Consider the following 10,973-nt stretch of genomic DNA (forward strand, 5'->3'; position numbering starts at 1 on the left):
CCACATCCTGGGCTCCATGGCCAATTCCAGATCATTACAGCCCTAGTCAGATCTGTGAAGCTCCAGCCTCTGGGCTGGATTAAGAGGCAAACCTTTCACACTTCAGAACTCAGAAGTATTCCAGAGTGTTCCCCGGGGACTTTTTCATTAGGCGCCCTACACTCTAGAATCTTTCCTATTTTTCCCCAAATAATGCTGTCACAAGGCCAAACACACACACACACAGACACAGGCACAAGAGCAGACACATACACACACACCCCTGACACAGAGACACACACTCAGAGACACGCACGCACACACACCTTCGACAAACTACGGGTGACCACGTGTCCAGAAATTGCAATATTCAATAAAGAAAAGGAAATTAAGTGCTTCTGATTAACCAGAGGAGGTGTGAAGGGGGAGGCATTCTCCCGAATACGACTAATTGTTCATTTTGTTCACAGGAACCTCAGCCACCACCATCCACATGTCCCAAGTGTAGCCTGCAATCCTGCTTCCCGTCCTCCGCTTCCCTCTTTCCTCCTCTCCTTCTCTCCCTCACCCAGAACACACAGATGTCTTGGGCATGTGGTCATCAGTCTCCCAGGAAAACTGCCTGACTATCTCGAGACACCGCTGGCACTTGGGGATCATGGACCATGGAGAAGAGGCTGATAAGGCTTATTCTGGAACCCGGGTTGCAGAGGCTGTCCTTGGAGCAGCTGGGAGACCCCTCGGGTCCTGGGCCAACTTGCCACCAAGAGGGAAACAAGTGTGCTTGAAAGTGTGGGCCGTGTGTGCACGAGCCTGGGTGCATCCCGTGGTGCGTGGCCATGCGTGAGCGTGTTTACTGAGTGGCTCTGTGTGAACACACGTGTGGCAAGTGTGTAAGCATGTGCGTGGACAGCTGTGAACACGCCCTTGAGCATGAAGAGTGTGTGATGTGTGCTTGTGGGTGAGGGAGGCTGCAGGTGCAGGGGTTGGGGTGTCGATCTCTCAGTGGGGGAATCATTACACAGCGGGATGGGGGACAAGACAAAGTTCCTCTTCTCGTGCCCTAGCAGGAAAGGGCCATACGGGGTTCCCCAGCCTGAGACCAGCAGAGCTAAAGCTAAAATCAATTGAGATTACCTCCCTGGAGTCTCAAGGTCAGAGGGAAGTCCCACTGGCCGACCACCGGCCCACGAGGACCAAGCACAATTAGCAGATTGGTGAGGGGCAGAGAGACAAAGCTGATTCTGTGACCGGGGCACCAGTGCTGACCTATCAGTGAATCCCCGGGGCACCGAGTCCCCTGGCTCTGGAGGCAGAAGGTGGACCAGACCCGAGTCCCCCTCACCAGAGCTGTGGGGCCCTGGTCCAGTGAGTACACTCAGTCGGACGACCTGGGACGCTGCCAGGGAGGTCCATGCCCGGGAGCCTCAGGCCCAAGGGAGACGATGGAACCTGACCCATGACCCAGGACGGGTGAATGGGTCAGGCCACACTGGAGAAAAGCCACCCTGCCCAACACATGAGGCTCACGGGGCCACTTAGGAGCCCTGCTGCAATGATGTGAGTCAGCACATGATGAATGAACCGTATATAATGGATACGGTACAAAAAATATGATGGATATACAACATCCCATGAATAACCAGTATATGGTGGATATACGACGTTCAAAACCAGTGGATACACCCCTTTGCTCTGCTATCCGAAAGTAGAGCGTTCCTATGAATACGTCCACAATCCAAAATGGCATAAAGTTGGGACACCTGGGTGGCTCAGCAGTTGAGCGTCTGCCTTCGGCCCAGGACGTGACCCTGGTCCCGGGATCACGTCCGGCATCGGGCTCCCTGCATGGAGCCTGCTTCTCCCTCTGCCTCTCTCTCTCTCTGTGTCTCTCATAAATAAATAAATAAAATCTTTTTTAAAAATATCATAAAGCAAAGAAGAGGTTACCATTAATTTATATGGAAAAATTGTTGAGCATTCCCAGACCCCAAAAATCACCTCTCTTAGGCTTTCCTGATACCTTAGAACACATCTTGCTAACAGATGCACAAAGTAAATCAAGATAATTCACAGATGCCCACAGATAACGTTCAAAGTTCTGGAGGCTGGACGCTGAGACACTGAGTGCGGGTCCCAGGGAAGACGCTTGGTGGGGCCACTCTCGTCACCCTCCTGATTTCTTCGGGTTAACAACAAAAAAGTACTAATGTACATCTTTCATTAGGTGGGGAATCCCTATATGATACCCGATGAAGGCTTGAACCCAGAGGGTGGGAGCAGAAATGGGAGGGTTGGGCAGAGGTGTCACGAGGTAGACGTACCCAGGACAGGGTCACTGGTCAACTCTCCTGGCAATGCTGTGCCTGCCTCCTCCTGGCAGCCTTCCCAGGAGCCCCCCTCAGTCTTCAGGCAAGGAGAATCCACGCAGGCATCACCTGCATACAGGGGAGCTGGCTTGTAGGAAAACACATCCCGTTCTATTCGGCTCCGGAGGAAGAACCAGAACGGACCACATTCTCCACCCCCTTGGCGAGGGAGGGCCGGGTTCAGAGGGTCCGGGGCTGGGCCACGCGTGCTCCCCAATGCAGACCACGTCGGGGAGGCCAGAGTTCAAGTCCCCTCGGGGCAGCCAATCTCAGGGGCAGGACTAACGTCTGTGTTTCTGGGTGCAAAGCTTTCCTCCTCCATCAGGTCTGCAGGACCCGAGCAGGATCAAAACTCCCAGGGCCGGGGACCACCCTCCACACACGCCTCCAAACGGAGGTGGAGAACCTGAGCCTTTTCGACAACCAAAGGAAGTAACCTCAGGAACCAGACACCTGCTGGTTACCCTCACAGGCTTTCACGGACCCCCAGGGGGGGCTGCCCCCCCCGCTGTTATGAACTTCCCAAGAAAGCCTCTTCCTTTCTCACAAAGCTCCCCCAGGAGCGGGACTCCTCCTTCCCCACCCCACCCCCACTTCTCCTCCAAACCCACCAACCCTCCTCGTGGCCACCCCACCTGGACTCGGTGGGAGGGTCTCATGGTGACCACGGGAGAGCAGGTTTCCTGCTTCTGAGGTGCGGAGCACAAACACCTGCCCCAAGGCCAGCTTCAAGGGAAATGACTAGCAGAACATTCTAGACACCAAGAGCTCTCAGGGCAGCAGTGGATTCTTAGCAAAAGTCTTGGGTGCTGGGTCCTCCCACGGCAGCTGAGCTGGGCACCTCATGCAGTGGGTAAATCCACTACCCCCCTCCAATGCCCCAGGGATGAGAACCCAGCAGCTGGAGGACTTTCCAATAACTGAGAAGCTGGACGCACCAGTCACACTCTGAAATCCCCAAAGACCCACATTTGCAGTGTCGGTTAGCCATCTGCAGCCAATGGGGTGGGGTGGAGGGCTGGTTGCAGATGTGTGGTTACAGAACAACAAAATGGGGAGAATCTTCACCTCTGGAAGAACACTGCATGAGAAAAAAAAATAGACTTTATTTTTTTAACTGGGAAACTATGCCATATCCCTCTGTGCTCTTTGAACAGTTCACAGTTCAGAGACCGTGAACATGAATCCTAATACAGTTTAGCCTCATACACGTCTCTTCTTTTAAAGATAATTTTTGAAACTTCATTCTCATGCAGTCCACATGGAGAATAAAGAATCAATCTTCAAATCAAATCTTGAATTTAAAAGTTAAAAATAGCAATAAAATAGAAGGTAAAGCCTTACCCTCCCCTAACTCGAGAACCATTCACCTGGACTCTTTGCTGAAACATTTAAAAACATTTGTGGGAACAAAGGTGTGCTTGCCCGGTGACTTGATCCTCACACGCTCCTGGAGGCGGTCACTTTCCAGCAGCAATGGAGCCCTCAAAATGTATACCCTCGAAATGTTCTAACCGTTTGACCCAGAAATCAATCTGCTGGGAACCCACACTAAGGAAACAATTCTAAAGAACAAATGGGCAAAAAGAAAAAAAAAAAAAAAAAAAAGAACAAATGGGCCATGTGCACAAATACACGCACTGTGGTGTTTTCTCTATGTTGAATGCAACTTAAGTATTCAACATCTGGACATCGTAAGTAAATTATGTCACATCAAATCCACATAATATTATACGGTGATTAAAATTATAACTGTAGTAACAAAGAAAAGGTTCTTGGTATTATTGTCATTGCATGATAACCTACAGAAAATATGTGACTACTAGAGAAGGTCAGGAAGGCACTTTCCCAAAATGAAAGCACTGTCAAATTCATTTTCCTTTTACCCATGAAACTGTCCTTTGTTTTGCTCCAGAATATTCTCCCCCAGGGAACTACTATTATACCTGCTTTATTAAGATGCTGGAAATAGGAGTTTCCTCTTTAAAAATTATTGCCGAGAATTTATTCCAAGGAAATTATCACACATTCATTGCTGCACTGCTGCAATTTTTCTAGATGAGAATAATCTAAATCACCAATAATAAAGGATAAAATAAATCGTATGTATCCAGGGGCACCTGGGGGGCTCAGTCAATTGAGTATTCAACTCTTGATTTCAGCTCAGGTCATGATCTCAAGGTTGTGAGATCGAGCCCTCCGTCAGGCTCCGTGCTCAGCATGGCTCCTTTTCTACTGCCTCTCCCCTTGCTCTTGTGCTCTCTTTCTCTCAAAATAAAAAATCCTATGTACCCAAACCATAGAATATTGTGCCTCTGATCAAAACTGTGATGTAGAGAAATGTTTCAGATATATTAGATGAATAAAGGAAGTTACATAATTGGTCGTAAACTCTGATTCTTCTTTTGTAAATTGTATATTTTGTCTTTAATCTCTTAACTTTTTTCTTTTATACAATAAAAATTATTTGAAAATGGAAGAAGTGTTCCCACCGCTGAGCCTAATAATCTAAGCATAAAAATGTCTAAGTTAAGAGTTAAAACTGTAAAGCTCTTAGAAGAAAACATAGCTATACATCTTCATGACCTCGATCAAATCAGGCAATGACTTCTCAACATATGACATCAAGAGCATCAACGAGCAAAGAAAAAAAATAGGTAAATTGTACTTCATCAAAATTAAAAACTTGTGCAACAAAGAACACCAACAAGACAATGAAAAGAGAAGATATTTACAGATCATGCATCTGATAAGGGTATAGTACCAGAATATATCAAAGAACTCCTATAATTCAAAACTGGAAAGAGGATCCGAATATACATGTCTCCAGAGAAGACATGCAAATGTTCAATAAGCACATGAAAAGATGCTCCATAGCATTAGTCATTAGGGAGAATGTGAATCAAAGTCACAATGATGGGGTAACTGGGTGATGGGCATTGCAGAGGGCACTGGATGTAATGAGCACTGGATGTTCTTCTTCTTCTTTTTTTTTTTTTTCAGAGAGTCAGCAGTGCATTTTATTATACATCTTAGATTTATACATTTCATATATGCTTTTAAAAGCTTCAATTAACAGTTTGGTACAAAATAAAAAATATATATGCAACAGTGGTTCTCAGGCACAGAATTTAGGAGACTGGAGAAAGTTTTCTTCCTAACATATAGTGAATATTATGAACCAGAATAGTGGAATGTTTCCATCTGACCTAGCTGCTTTTTTGATTGAATTTTATTACAGTGAAAGGCTTTAGTAGGTATGATATTGCTAAGTGGAAACAATGAGTCTCAAGTTTATAACCTGTATTTTCTTGAAGTCTGTAGGACCTAAATAATTACTTTTCTCCTAATAGAACTCCAAGATCATCCAATGAAAATAATACTATCCATAAAATATCTGGAGCATCAGCCTAAGAACCACTGCCCATGGTTATCCAAGGTCTTCAGGCCTCACAGGATGAGGTAAAGGTATGATGGATTTCTTCTCAGTGTCTCTGGAGAGTGCTTTCCTCATATCATAGGCATCCTCGTCGGGCTCCCCATTGCGTTTGCGTAGTACTCTATGACTATCCTGTACATGCTGTAGCCCAACTGCTTGGACATGTTCACTGCAACTTGGTTAGATACTCTTACAAGGAGATCAACAAAAAAATCCACCCTTTCTTTCTGAAATCTCCTCTAATAACTCCATAAGTTTAGCAACCAAACCAAGGCGTCGAAATTCTGGGGGCAACAGAGAGAGCTGTGACATGCCCGTGCCATTCTTCCCTAGCTACTGAATCTTCCACTTTACCCATGAATGTTGTTGAAGGTCATCTCTCGTGAAGGACCGGAGCGTGGTCATCAGCACTGGGTGTTCTATGAATCACTAAATTCTACCCCTGAAACTAATAATACACTCTATGTTAACTAAATTGAATTTAATTTAAAACTTTTTTTTTTAATTTTTTGCAAAGAAAAAAGATGTAAAAAAAAAAAAAAAAAGAGTCACGGGGATCCCAGGGTGGCTCAACAGTTTAGTGCCTGCCTTTAGCCCAGAGCGTGATCCTGGAGTCCCGGGATTGAATCCCACATCAGGCTCCCTGCATGGAGCCTGCTTCTCCCTCTGCCTGTGTCTCTGTCTCTCTCTTTCTCTCTCCCTGTCTATCATGAATAAATAAATAAAATCTTAAAAAAGAGAGAGATATACTACTTTACACCCACTAGGATCCTTAAACCAAAAAGATGGTCAATAGAAAGCACTGATAAGGATGAGGAGAGATTGGAGCCCTCACACATTGTTGGCGGGAATACAACATGGTGCAGCCACTTTGGAAACCAGTTCGTCAGTTCCTCTAAAAGTTAAACATCATTAGCATATGACCCAGCAATTCTACGGCAGGTTTTCTACCCAAGAGAACTGAAAACATGTCTATGCAAAAACTTGTACAGGAACGTTTATAGCGGCAGCTTCATAATAGTCGAAACGTGGAAGCAACTCAAATGTCCATCAACTGATGAATGGGCAAATAAAATGTAGTACAACCGTACAATGGAATATTATTTGCCAGTAAAAAGAATGAATAGCTGAACACACACTACATCATAGATGAACCATGAGAATATTATTAAGCTCATTGAGAAAAACTAGACACAGAAGGCCATATATTACATGATTTTATTATAGGAAATATAGCAAATCCATAGACAGAAAGTAGATTAGTTGCCAGGATGCCAGGGCCCAGAGGGGAGGGAATGAAGAGTGACTGCTTATAGGTACGAGATTTCTCTTGAGGATCTTGGAAATGTTCTGGAATTGGATAGTAATGATGGCTGCACAATTTTATGAATATACAAAACATCACCGTATTACGCACTTGAAAGGAGTGGATTTTATGGTTTGTGAATTACACCTCAACTATATATCTGAGTAAACTGGGATGAATCATTATTTACAGGTCATTTTAAACCCAGTGAGTGGATGCAAAGACTCTATACCCTAGTACTTATGAATTTCCTTCCCACCGACGGCCAGAAAACGAGCATTTAAGATGACTCAGCAGATAGCAAGCAGAATGTTCTCTCCTTGAGTCCATAACACAAAGCAACGTTTGCACAGAGATTTCAGATCTATTGCTGATTTGGGGGAGAAGAATCTCATTGGCTTAAGGAAAATGGTGACAAACACTAGGTTTAAATACTCTAAACTAATCAGAGATCGGGATACTGAGTCAAGTAGGAATTGCCAAATCTGGAATCTATATTTTTTTATCATAAACCTACACTTTGTTTTTTTTTTAAGATTTTATTTATTTATTTATGAAAGACACACAGATCGAGGCAGAGACACAGGCAGAGAGAGAAGCAGGCTCCCTGTGGGGACCATAATGCAGGACTCGATCCCAGGACCCCGGGATCACGACCTGAGCTGAAGGCAGGCCCTCAACCACTGAGCCACCCAGGTGCCCCATAAACCTACTCTTGAGTGATTCTTGGGAGCACAGCACAGCAGCTGCAAGGGCTGCTCCTGACCCCGCAGCCAGAACCCTGTCCACATGCTGTCCTCTGGCTCCCACTTTGAGCCAAAGTTCACTTCCTTTTGTCCAAGAAGGGGTCGGGGACAGCTTTCGTCCACCGGCTAACCCAGGCTGTGAGCGGATAACCAACCCTGTGACACTCTGAGGCTCTGCTTTTGCCCTTAGCTTGGTTTGTGCTCCGAAAGCTCCACTCAGAGCACCTCCTGGCCCAGCATCAGGCTTAGGGGACAGCGCTACATAAGCAGGCCGCACAGCAGCGGGGACAGGCTTCCCAGTGAACAAGACACACTTTCCCCTGGCGTCCAGGGTCCTTGCCTTTTCGGTTTAACCCAGATCTGATTCCAGGGTGAAGTCGGCCGCAGGAACCTAACCACGGACATGACAGCGGGAAAGCCAGCAGGCCCCCAGCTCTGAGACAGAGGGGGCGTCTGAGCCATCGATCATCATCGGGTCTAGCTCGCCGCCCCCGACAGCAGCCCCAGGCCCAAAGCAGCCCCGGCGGATGGGCCTGCCGCCCGTGTGGCGACACCCAGGATGACGGGACCCACTCGACACCCCACAGGGCGGCTGTCCCTGCTCCGGGCCTGGGCTCACCCACTCACTGACACGACGCCCCTGCCAGGTTGCAAGCTGCCTGGCTGTGACTCCCCGTAGAGGCTCAGACTTCCTGCTGGGAAGCGGCACGTAGAATGCGTCCCCCCTAGTTCGCGTGAAGGTCCCTCATGTCCGAACACACCAACCAGCTGGGGCCACAGGCTCAGGACACCGAGAGCCGATGAAACCAGGGAGGAGGGACTGAGAGCTGCCGGACTGTAGCCGGCCTGTCCCTCCTGAGCCCAGTGACTTGAAGCCAGGTGCTTGTCTTCTGTATTGCCCACAAACAAGATCCCGAATGCCACTTCCTCGCCAGCACCACCATGAGCGATGCTCCAGAGATGCCCCATAAAGTTCCAAGCAAACCTCTCTTGGTTTTGCTTGTTTGCTCAAGAGAGAGAAACACGTGGGTGTCTACATCCAGGTCAGCGAGCCTGGCGGTGGCAGAGGCGAGTGACAGTCCTTACCCCACGGTCCCTGCTCCGTCCTTGCAGATGCTAGGGCAGGGTCCTCCCCGTTAGCCCTTCCGCGTTTCCTGAGGACGGCCACCGGCAACTGCATCTTGCAGAGAACCGCTCATCAAGGACCTCAGTGTGCTCAGCCGTCAAAGGGCTGGGACCCGAGACTCCTGGGGCCCCTTCTTTCCGAACCCCCTCTACCCTCCCTGCCCGCCGATGCGGAGCTCCTCAACCCGGCCCTAGATGTGCTGAACACTTCCAATGATAAACTGTCTTGAGTGCAGCGAAAACCGGGTTTGGCAGAGCGAGAACCCATTACAAGTCGATGAGGAGTTGCCTGGCCAAATGAACAGCAATACAAGCAGCTTTGTTGACTTAGCAAGACAGTCTTTTCCTTTATTTCTTGTAAAGAAAAAATGCCGTCATTCTTAAACTCCTCCGACTGCCAGCCAGGAACCACTCGCTCCACGCGGGTTCTGCGGCGGCGTCACACAGCTCGGGAGGAAAGACGGGGCAGGCGGGCCCCGGACACGCTCCCGCTCCATCTCGGGGTGCTCACAGGAGACGCCTCAGGGCTCCGAGGGCTTGGGCCGGGGGAGCAGGAGGAGAGCTACGGCAGGGGGCGCCCGGACTGCAGAGCCAGAGGACGCACAGGGTCTCCATCCCCGTCCTCCCTCTCCTAGGCCCGTGACTCCGACTGCTGGGACACACCAAGGGGGGGTGCTGCCCAGAGCCCCGGGGACACCGGCCAGGAAGCTCCACCACTCCTGGGGCCCTTTCGAAAGACAGTGTCATGATCAACCGTGAGTGATCACGCCCTCCAAGAGCATCTTTGGGTGGCACAGCCCCGAGCGCGGTCAGCAGTGGAGGGGATCCGGAGAGGCTGTCAGGGTGGGAGGTTGTGGGAAAAGCCTCAGAAGAACCAGCTGCAAAGACTGGGGCAGAGGGTCAAGCCAGCCTGGTCCTCGGTGGCGGAAAGGGAACCCAAGGCGAGGCGAGAAGAGGAACCCAAGAGGAACCCAAGAGGAATGACAGTAGGGAGGCGCGTGAGTGGCAGGGGAACCGTGAGCCCAGCCTGCCATCCCCCGGGTTGGGTTAAACTGTCTGCAGGAGGCCTAGACAAAGTCACTGGCTCTCACGCACGGAGCACAGGGGCCTGGCGCAGAGGGGCAGCAAGGGTGTTTGCGGGAATGAGGGGCAGCGGGGTGTGGAAGCCAGGGCCAGCTCTGGGTGGCATTTAGCAAAGGGCCACCTGTCTCCACAGCCGCCTCTTACGCCCTCCCTGGTGCCCCCCGCCCCCCATCTCCCTGCTTCCCAGCCTCGGAGCCCCTGGGAACAGCCTCCAGATTCGGGCGGCATTTTATGCTTCATGCTGATCCCTTTTCTGCATCCACGACCGCCCATCAGCCTCACGAAAACCCCATGAGGCTGGTCTTGCAATCCCCGTCCTCCAGACAAGAACGCCGAGGCTGAGGCAGGTTCATCCGCGGGCCGAGACCACCAGCCTGCCTGGCAGGCCCGATCCCCCCGCAGCCTGCAGAAAACACCACTGTGCTGCATCCCCACGAGCCGGTCGTTTTACACGTATCATTTCATCAAGCCCCCTCGCCATCCCTTAGAGGCCGGAGTTACCATCTTCATTCAACATCAGGAAACACGGGGAGACTGACCTACTTGTCCCCAGGCTTCCAGGTAGATGGGGGCGAGAATCCAATCTCGTGATGCCCGAGTCCAAAGCGGGGTTCTCCTACTCGACTGCGCTTACCACTAGCCACCTTCGCCTTCCTGCCACCTGTAAGATGTAGACCCCGCCCCCCGCCCCCCACAGGACAATCTCAGGGGACACCCTCGGCCCGCAGGCTGGGGCCGGCCACCACCAGCTCTCTGAGCGTGCTGGCCTCTCCGGATCCGAGTGCGCCCCTTCCCTCAAGTCGATCGATGAGGCCATTGTCCTGCTAACTCTGCTACGCCCCCCCTCCCGCAGGTGTGTCACCACCCCACCAGGAGCCCTAAACGGGGCACTGCAAGGTCACATGCATTTTGGAGCTTCTGTTTAC

Source organism: Canis lupus, chromosome 17, assembly GCF_003254725.2.
Source record: "Canis lupus dingo isolate Sandy chromosome 17, ASM325472v2, whole genome shotgun sequence".
Taxonomy (NCBI): Eukaryota; Metazoa; Chordata; class Mammalia; order Carnivora; family Canidae; genus Canis; species Canis lupus.